Source organism: Pteropus alecto, unplaced genomic scaffold (genome assembly GCF_000325575.1).
Source record: "Pteropus alecto unplaced genomic scaffold, ASM32557v1 scaffold171, whole genome shotgun sequence".
NCBI lineage: Eukaryota > Metazoa > Chordata > Mammalia > Chiroptera > Pteropodidae > Pteropus > Pteropus alecto.
In genome coordinates, this window is record NW_006431925.1 from 353,549 (window position 1) to 364,542 (window position 10,994).

General features: G+C 37.4%; 1 protein-coding gene across 3 annotated transcripts in view; it reads right to left on the bottom strand.

Moving 5' to 3' along the window:
• The window catches only part of STXBP6 (syntaxin binding protein 6), a 234,223-nt gene that overhangs the window by 192,123 nt on the left and 31,106 nt on the right, over positions 1 to 10,994 (bottom strand). The window contains exon 1 of one of the 3 annotated variants that reach the window (XM_025043365.1): positions 7,115 to 7,227. The exons of the other annotated variants lie outside the window; for them this stretch is intronic. The gene's annotated coding sequence lies outside the window, so the exon portion shown is untranslated. Of the gene's footprint in view, positions 1 to 7,114; positions 7,228 to 10,994 lie in introns of those variants that run through there. 3 annotated transcript variants of the gene reach the window in all.

The window sequence follows — 10,994 nt, forward strand, 5'->3', positions numbered from 1 at the left end:
CAGTTGTTAAGCCTAAGATGAAGGAAGACATTGATGGTAATCCCTCTCTTGTTCAAAGGAACAGGCATACTGATGAAGGCCCTAATTACAAAGGAGAGTGGAGGGCTTTTCCTGTAAAATACTTTCTTTCCTAGCCTTTAGGACTTAACAGTCCTAAAGCCTGTTAAGTAATCATTCTGTTCTGTTACCACTATTAAAATGTGCTCTTAGGAAGAAGGAACATAACAAAACCCCAAGGGAAGGATTTCAGCTGTAATTTTATTAGAGGAAACATGCCTAATTATGGATCTGCATGACTCTCTTCTCAGAGAATTCTCCAGAACCTTCAGTGAGTCAAGCAAGACTCAAAGTAAGATACAAACCTAGCTACCAAGCAGAAAAAGATTAATCTGTTGTTCTTTTATTAAATTGAGCAATATAGTACTACATATAACATGACATGGCTCTTTTGCCAAGAAATCATGGTAATGTGCTACAGTATCATCCACCAGACATGAGCCTTACAAATACTTTTTGAACCAGGTCAAGACACATCCTACCACACTCAGACAGCAACCATTTAGCATGTCACCACTTTCCCTTCTTAGACCTCATGTCGGATGACTCCTGTTACAGGCTAAGGTGAGGCCAATGTCACAAAGTTAAACAGGATGAGACATCATAAGAATTGATGGCAACACAATGGTGGCAGGAAGTGATGTCTGCCATGGAAAGAACTATTCATCAAGTATAACACTAGCTCGAGAAGCCTTCTAGTGTAAGAAGTTTAAGTAATCAATTAATTCATCAAATTTTTATTGAGATATACATAATACATAAAGCACTACGTTATGCTCTGGGATAAGGGACTAGGGAAGAAACACAAAGATAGCTAAGGTCCAGTGCACCTACCTCCAAAGAGTATACTATCACAAAAGGAAGACAGATAAGGCAACAGTAACAAGACAAATGGTAGTAATAGAGCAAACAGAAGAGGGAGATTGATAATGGGTTAAAGAAGAAGAAAGCAGCTGATCTTCAAATTCCAACTTGAAATATAGGGATAGGCCAAATGAAGGGAGTCACTGAAGTTTGCCAAAACTAACAACTAAAACACAGTTGAACAGGATTTCCTCAGGTTACACACACTAATCCTCTCATATCACTGTCCTTCACAATACTCAGTGAAGTAACACTGTGATTCTTCCATTGTGGGTCCTTTTCAATGGAATTCAAAGGGGAAAACGCACCCAGTCAACTTGCTCTGGACAATTTGCAATACCTGCCAAATGGTCCATATTAGAATTATAGACATGAGGAGTAGGGAAGGCAATACCAAGTATGGTTGTGTACTGAACTTTGTGGTTGACTACCTAAAATAAATGTCAGGGGTAAACCTGACTGGATTAAGAATCGCAGAGAGCCTAGAAAGACCAAGTGCTGTAGGCATTAAAAATAAAAAATAAGGGATTGTAAGCTGACAGATTGCAATCCGTGAGGTCAACCAAGGGTTACCTCCCCTAAAAAAAATTAAAAATAAAAAAAATAAGTAAAGAATCACAGAGAAACAGTACCTAAAGTCCATGTACCTTTCAGCTCTTGATACAATCACTTATTGTTTGAGAAATTTGACTTAAATTTTTTGTTACCTCCAGCTAAGAGTTCCATTTGAGGTGGTCAGATCAAATAATCTACCTTTTTGAGGTTACAGTTCATGTTTCTTTCATTTCTAGCACCTGGCACAAATGTAAGCACTAAAATATTTGAAGAGAAGAGGAAAATAAGAAGAAAAATCAGAGGTCAGCTAGTACTCCCTGGATTCCACCCTCAGCCAGTGGGGGCACATCAAGGAGCATAGACATCTGAGAGCCATGAATGGTGGGTGCAGTAATAAACACACAGCCTGAGCCTACAAGCACAATAACCAGCCTCGCCCAAGAGTGCCGATTCCACCATTCAGGTAGAAACAACTGGGTCCAGTATCGAAATGAAGTAAGGCTAAGGTACCGAAACTATAGTCTTGGCCTCTCTTATTTACTACACATAGTATCAGTCTTGGTTAGGGAAGACTAGTCACTGCTGAAATTGACCCAAAAACACAGGATGGCTCGAACACCTCAGAACTTTGCTGCCGTAACAGGGAATGGGTGGGTGAGGTGCTCTTTGTCACACTGAAGCAGGAATTCAGGCTGACGGCCTCTGCCATCTTTATCATGGTCATTCTAATAGCTAGAACTCAGTTACCTGGCCGCAGCTAAGAGCAGAGAAGGCTGGAAAATGCCTTCTTGCTGTGGACACAGGAAGAGAAAAATGTGGATTTTGGTGGATAGCCAACAGCCTCTGCCATTGTATTTTATGGCTTTTCCTTCCTCTTTCAAGATTTCCTTTGCTGTGTTTATACATATAGCTCTACACAGTAATATATACATGTATTTCCATACAGTAAACTTTTGATCCCATCTATATAATAAATGCCAGGGACCTGCACACAAAGATGGCTGACCCTTTATTTCTGAATGAAAGGGAATAGCCTGAAATTAGGGTCCAGATGAAGCCGCTCATGAAAAAGCTTTGCTTAGCTTCCTCCAAGAGAGAGTCAAAGGAGATAAATTCTTTAGTGTCTGCACTTCCCTTAAGGTCATTATCAGGATTTACCCAAATAATACACTCATGAAGAGTTCATCTCCAAGCTGGCAAATACTAGTACGGCATACAATTTTCCCTCAGAATGGGAGCAAAATGTGAAGTATTTCCTTGAGACCCTCAACGATGCCATTATTTGGCTAAGAATCATTGCGTCTTAGACTTGGGCAGTTTTATCACCAGCACTACAAGCTAGCTTCCTTCTCAGAACAATCCCTTACAAAGAAAGCATACTTCATTTCAAAGGCATTTTACACATTAAACAATGGATATAAACAATGTTGTGCTGGAATGTGGACACCCGGCAGTTGACTAACACACTCTCAGGTTAGTTACCCTCACCTGCCTCCCAGAGCACGTGGCTGAAAACCATGCCTCAGCAAAATGACAAATCAGCATACGTCATGGACCTTTCATAGTCTATCTCAGGTGCTGAATCTCCGACATGCAAATGATATATCTCACACAAGTGTACTAGATTATATGTTCTTTTGGTAAGGTATATATGCGATTCATCTTGCTATTCTCCACGATGCTTTGTATATACCATGATCCAATAAGCATTTGCTGAATGAATGTAGTCAATTTCTTATTTTTAATTTGTCATTAATAAGTCTTCTACATGTGTCCACATAAGGGCTGGCAGTATTAAGGACAAACACTCAGCTGTATGACTCATTCTGTACACAACCTTGCCAATGGGTGTGGGGTAAATACTTTCTGACTGTAGCAGTGACAATGCTGGTGGACTATGATAGCACAGTCACAATACATAAAAGACTGTGCTATTTAATGCCTATGGGTCCAATCAGTCACCATCAATATTGCAAGACCCTAGGCCCTAATATGATTCCCTCAACTCTTGGCACTACTCCTACCTCCTATCCCTGTTTTAATTTTCTCCATAGCTTGTATCACCATCTGACATATTGAACTTTGTTGTGTGTCTGTCTGCACCACTAGAAGCTCTGCGAGGGCAGGAAATTACATCCCTGTTGTCCCACCCCCAAATAGTACCTGGCACGTTAGAAATGCTCAATAGACATCTGTGGAAAGAATGAATAAAATAAAGAAGATATTTGGATTCTTCCCTCTAAATCTGAAGATTTTGGCCATAAAAGAAATTGACCCTGCAATGCTCCACAGATTCACATTCTTTTTGACAGAGGCAGAACATCTGAAAAAGAGATCTCAAAGACAAGCCACTTTTTGTCATAAAGCAGGGTTTCTAGAAATCTGAGTAACTGTCATGCCATTTTAAAGTCCCCAGATAAACTTAGAATGGATGGAATCTTCAGGATTGCCCCTTTTGGCAGCCTTTCACCAAACAAGAACCACCTGTGCAGGCCTGACTTGCTGTCCGCCCCTGGCTCCCCCTCCACTCAAGAGTCCTGTTCATGGAGCTGGCACCAGTACCTGAGGCATGAAGCCAGACAGGAAGATGAGAGATTCCTTCAAATGGCTTCAGAAACAAATCTAAGTCCCACACGAATAAAATGATCAGACCTCAAGTCCAGCTCTACCCACAGGAAGTAGCCGAAATTCATTTAAATAATAAAAAAAAAGTTTCAGGTTAAAATTCTCAACTTTTCAACAAAAGTGGCTGTATACCTGATAAATTATTTTAGGTTCTTAAAAAAAAAAAAAATCACTGAATGTTATGGAAAATAGTTTGAAGTTTCCTCAAAAAATTAAAAATCGAATTATCATATGATCCAATGATTCCACTTCTGGGTATTTATCTGAAGAAAATGAACACACTCGAGAAGATATATGCACCCCCATGTTTACTGCAGCATTATTTACAAGAGCCAAGATATGGAAATAACCTAAGTGTCCATCGATGGATGAATGGATAAAGAAAATATGAATATATATATATGAATATATTTATATTCAGCCATAGAAAAGAAGGAAATCTTATCATTTGTGACAAAGTAGATGGACTTTGAGGGCAGTATGCTAAGTGAAATAAGTCAGAGAAAGACAAACACTGCGTGATTTCACTTATATGTGGGATCTAAACAAAATAAAACTAAACTAAAAACAAAAACAAAAAACACTCAATTCATAGGTACAGAGAAAAGATTGATGGTTGCCAGAGATGGGGGGTGGCAGAATGAGTGTCATAGGGATGTACTGTGCGGCATGGTGCCTATAGTTAATAATACTATATTACACATTTGAAAGTTGATAAGAGAGTAGATCTTAAAAGTTCTCAGCTCAATGAAAAAAAGACTTGTAATTATGGTGATAGATGTTAACTAGACTTGTGGTAATCATTTTGCAAAATATACAAATATCAAGTCATTATGTTATATATCTGAAATCAATATGTTACATGTCAATTATTCCTCAATGATAAAAAAAAAATCTTTAAAATTCTATTGAGAGACATCAATACCAGTAAATGGCAAACCAAAGAAAAAACAAAAACACTGAAATGTTATTAATTTGCCAAGCTATTGCTTGCTTGATGGGACTTTAAAACCCATGTTCTATTTAATTTTTCACATAGGGAGAGCAGTGTCAATTGGCAACAATGATCCCTGTTCATTCATTCTTCTGTTGACTCTAAAACAGTAATAAAATAATTTTCCCAAAGTAATGTCAAGAGAATACCATCTTGAGAATGTGTAACACAGAAGATATTTAACAGATCAAAAGGTTTAACATATAGGACATTTTACACATCAGAAGTTTTTAGAACAGTAGACATTAGAATCTAACAATTCATAGAAAAATGGCAAAGTTTTCAAATCCTCAAAGGAAGAGTTGTTTTAACACCTTCCATCATACTTAAAGTTTCTACTGAGACTTTCTTCAAATATACTCCGGCCAAAAGGTTTGCTTCAAGTTTTTTTTTTGTTTTTTGTTTTTTTTTCTTTTTAGTAAACTCTGCCCCCGTCAGCCCACCAGCCAACCAGTATGTATTATGTATTATGTGTTAAACCCAATGCTAGGCATGGGGACTCAATGCTAGGCTAAGACAAAGATATAACTTTCATTACAAGTTACTAGATTCCTCAGCAAAATACAAAAAATGGTCTGACTGACAGCTAAGATTATTTCTAGTTAATTTGCTTCATTTTGACTTCAGAACTTCACGAAACCATAAAACTTTTCCAGAGATCAAGTTAAGTCAGATAGCAACAACGACAAAAAAAATGAAATTTCAAAGTATTTCAATTAAGTGGAAAATTCTGAATCCCTGATTTTAATATCTGATGTTCTAAAACTTATATATCTTCAGAGCTTATTAATTTCCTATATTTCTTAATCTTATTTGCAGATCACCTGGGTTCTCTGCTTTTCCATTTTCTTACTTGCCTCTCACAGTAAAAGAGAAAAATCATATAAATTATGCAAAACTATATGATAAATAATTATTGTTATTTCCTTATTTCCCAGACCTAAGCCCCAAAATGTCAGGTTACGCAGTATCATGTAGCATAATCAAATGCAAAAAAAAGCTCTCCTCCCTTAATAAAACAGAAACACAAGTCCAACCCACCAACTAAGGAACAGGGCATAGCCACAATGTCACATACTCTTTCCAGAACTCACTCTAACTTGGCTCTCATCTTCAACTAAGTAGTTGAGGATTTTCATCCCATTGCCTTCTTAATGGGCTCCAAAACACTCACCTGTAGCCTCTTCATGCAAAATGACATCATGCAAAAAACAAAAACAAAAAACTTTGCATTTAGAACCAAATCAAAATATCACAAATTTGAATATGACATCGTCCTAAATATTCAGCAACAGCGATGGACTCTGTATGAGCTACAAATCATGCAATACTGTTGTTTATCTTTTCTAAAGAATGGCACTCTCCAGAGAGAAATGCTATTCTAATAGGCTATCCCCACTCCCTGCATCAGCCTAACTTCGTGTTTAACTTTAAAACACTGGAAGGATACGAAACACAACTGCTCTTGACGGTGGCTAAGATTTGGGGGAATGTGGAAGAGGTCTTTCGAGTTTCTGGGATATCCTGAAATAGCTTCATATCCTTGCGCATCATCCGTATAATCGATTCCACCTTCAAATGTATTCCTGGAATTCTGAGTTCTCACCACAGAAATTTTTAGCCAAGGCAATTATCACAGAGTTAAGTCATAGCTCACTTTGTGATGGATATCCTCACTTAGACTTGGAAAAGAGAAGTATGGAATACTCCAAAGTTGCCCGTAATTAGACACAGAGCAAGAACAAAACTAATTTGGCCTTCATTTTTCACTTCAATAAAGCTTTTTCTGCAATAAACCCACTCAGGCAATTAAAATCAATTCCAATTTCCACTTTCTAAGCCTTTACAGTCTTTGGTCTTAAGAGAAAGAAGGGAATTAGGTGAACAAAACTTGAATTTTAAATCTGAATTCAAATTGCCTGGGGCTACTTTATACTTCAGTAAATAAATAAGCATGGCATAAGCAAATAAATATTTCACATACATGTACAACATGTTTTTATAAAAGTATTCACCTACCTTTAACCCAGCCTTTTAGTTAGGACTGCACTTTATGGAAAACTCCACACACAAAGCTCCTTTCCCCCTAGTACTTCAAGGTCTTTATGAAGGAGCAGAACTTTCTCAACAGGAAACCAAAGCACAGAAAGGTGGGGTCATTTTCCTCACTGACACCAGAACCCCAAATTCCTGGCATTCCCCAGCCATAAACTCAAGGTTTGCATCATCATATACCACATGCTTTTCACGTGAAGATTGTTCTGCTCAGTGAATTTTACGTGAAACTTAATTTTTTTTTTTTTTGTAATATGGTCAAAATGACAAATATGAGAGAAAATAAAATTTTGATATGGCCAATGGTAGTACCCATCCCTACGAAAGACTACCCTTCTATTTCATACTCTGACTTTCATATATTTTAAAACTATCTTCAGCAAAGTCAATGAGATGACTTACTAGAGCCCAGCCTTCTGACTTTCCAATACGTAAATCTAAATGCAACAGGTCAGCTAAAGCAGATATGTAAATGATTTCACTATAACAGATTTAATGTTGAGAAAAATAAACAAGGCTCCAGTGAAAAATAAATTTGCTCATAAATACAAAAACTTACTTTGTGTTTAATATCTACTTCCAAAAAAGAAATCTGTATTTTACTAAGAGCCCTGAAACCTTTGACGTATTCTGTGCCTCACTCATCTGAACCACAAAGTAATTATGAAGCACCAGAATGGTGATGTGAGCTCTGACCCAAGCTTCCTATACAATGACACTTTTCCAGATGGCACCTGAGGCCGTCAGGTGCTTCTTACATTGGTAAATACTCAAGGACATTACGTAAGTCGACTCCTCTCCCACACAAACATTAACTTCAGAAAGCCACTCACTGCTACCCGTTTGGGAAGTGGACTACCTTTTCTTATGATGGAAACTCTTCCATGTGCCTGGGAAATAAGAGTTAATGTTGTTCATTACACAGGAGAAGCTACAGTTGTTAGGAATAACTGTGAACAAAAGACGAGTTACTGAGTTCAGCTCAAAAGAGAGACAAAATATTCTCTTGAGGACCTAGAACTGCGAAATCCAGTGGCTTTAAGTATCCATCTTTTAGGTATTTGCATACTATTCAGTGAAAGAAAAATGAAAGACCCAGGCTTAAGACACTGCTATTCAGCTTTGAAAACTGCAGGGTGCTTTCTTACAGTATTTGGTTCAAATAACTCCAGATTAACAAAAAAGTATTTCTAAGCTACATAGTCAAGCGATCAATTGGATCCTGGGTGCAGAAATTAGTGGGAAACGCATGAGCTATCGTTGAATTCCATGGGCCAAGCTGGCTTTTCTCTGGATGGCTAAAATCTTCAAAAGTTAAGACTCTAATGAGTTACTACAGCATCTTGAGTTTCTCTACTGTGGCCAGAAAAACAGCATATTCACTGTGTTGTTTTTCATTATACTATAGAGTTACAGCAACCACTCATCCTGCCTCTACATCTGTTTTTCCCTTTTGAGGGATATTCCATTTCACAAAAAGAACTGCTAATTTTACTTGGTGGGCCCGAAAATGTACATGTCCAGCATAGCAGGTGGTCTTTACAGCTTCTAAGCTTTAATTAATCATAAATTTTTGGACAGCAGTGATTCTGTTTTATGGGGGGAAAAATGCATAAACATCTAGCTCGAATTCTGGTTTTGCTACTGATTGGCCCTGAGACTTGGAGCAGATCTTTCATACATAAAAAAGTTGAAAACTGAGGGAGCTAATTTATAAGGTCACCAGTGATTCCACGTATGTGGCAAGAAATCTAAAAGATGACCATAGAACAGCAGTTCTCAAGTTTTTTGGTCTTAAGACACCTTTACGGTCTTAGAAATTATTGAAGACTCCTAAGAGCTTATCTTAGGAAATTCTGGAAAACACAAGAATACACACACACACACACACACATACACACATACACACATTCCAATAGACAAGTGGTATCTAAAAAATTCCACTACACATATGTGAGAAAATGAGAGTAAAAGATGTAAATAACACCTTAGTACTATTATGAAAATTATTTTGGCTTCACAGACCCCTTAATAGGGCCTCAGGAACCCCTAGACATCCTTAGATCACACTTTGAGAACCACTAGCAGAAATATCCCAACATAAGAAAGCAGAAAAGCTGTCAAAGACTACTAGAATCATACCTAAGAATTCAGGAGCCAACACAGAGGGGCTCCCGCTGGTCAAAGATAGCACGATTTTAGTATCAGTAAGAATAAATGCAACAAATTGAAACACTAATATTTTTAAATTCATGAATTCTTAATGAATCACACACCTTTCCCTCCCTACCTCCATCTTTGTCTGTCTGTCTCTGTCTCTGTCTTTTTCAATGGTTATTTTTGGAGATTACTAATTAGATGGCTAATGGAGTCAACTAATCATTTTGAAAATTGGTAAATAAAGAGAAAGAATCAAGTGTTCTCCTGCCTTTCCAACATAAACTATACCTCAGGATAACCAAATAGTTGACTAGTTTCTCTCTATAGAAGTATTCTAGGTAATAAATTAAGAAATAGTTGAAATAAGATTTTGAATCCCCTAATTATGAATTTAGGCAGCAACAACCACCATTGACTGTTAACATATCACACACACACTCACACACACACACACACACACACACATACCCCCGATATTAATTTAAGTGCCTCCTGATGGGAGTACACAACATACTCATAAAGTATTCTTGACAAAAGAATGCAAGCACAATTTGATCCAGCCTCTAGATGTAACTACCAGTTCATAAGGAATACAGTGGCCAGCGGAGGTAATGAGCAAAATCCAGCCTATGGGAAACTCTGCAGAACACATGGTCTAGTGTGGCAACAAAATAAATCGCAAGGAAAAGACAGTGAAAGGTGAATCTATAGATTAAAAGAGACTCAAAGGGCATGTCAACTAATTGCAATGAATGGACCTTATTTGGAATCTGATACAAACCAAATGAAAAGAAAAATGAGGAAAAACATGAATTTGAACACTGACTAGATATTCCTTATTCGCTTATATTAGGGAAGGTCTTTAAGTATGCTAATACTATTACAGTATTAAGAGAAAAGAGTCATCATTCAGAGGTGTGAACAGAAATACTTATTAATGAAATAATAAGATGTCAAGGACTTGCTTCTAAATGATTCCGGTTGGGGTGCGGGGTGGGCAGAGGAAGTTAGGGTCTAGATGAAGCAAGGCTGGCCTTAAATTGATCATTGTTGAAGCTGGGAGAAAGGCGCACAGGGTCCATTACAATATTTTCTCAATTTCTGTATATGTTTGTTATTTTCCACACAAAATCAAAACAAAACAATCAGCCACAAAAATGTCTGCTTGTCTTCTCCAGAGGTTATGTGAGATCCCGAGGCAGGACCTGTGCACTCTGCAGCCCAGCACTCAGTAGCATGGCACAGTGGGTCTGGGTTTAGGGAGCACTCCATCTGCAGAGCTGACCTGTGACAGGGCAGGTTCAGCAAAGAAATACTGAACCTGAGACATCTTTCCAACAGAGCAGAAAACAAAATCATATTTGCAGTATGATCATAACCAAGAAATATAAACAAAAACTCAATACAGAAAAAGGTGTACAAAACTCTGCAGATAAAGAAAATACATGAAAATAGTAAGTTTCTCTCTCCTGGGTACGGGGACTATGGGAATTTGCATTTCTTTGCTTCTATTTCTCTGAATTTTCTAATTTTTCTATAATTACTGTATTGTTTTAAATGTGCGTGGGGGGGAACCTCATAAACTTTATTTTTAAATCATTTATTCTATCAAAGCTCTATAGATAGCTATTTTTATATAATAATTTTTATTTGTTATATTTCTATGACCCTTCTATAGCTTAGG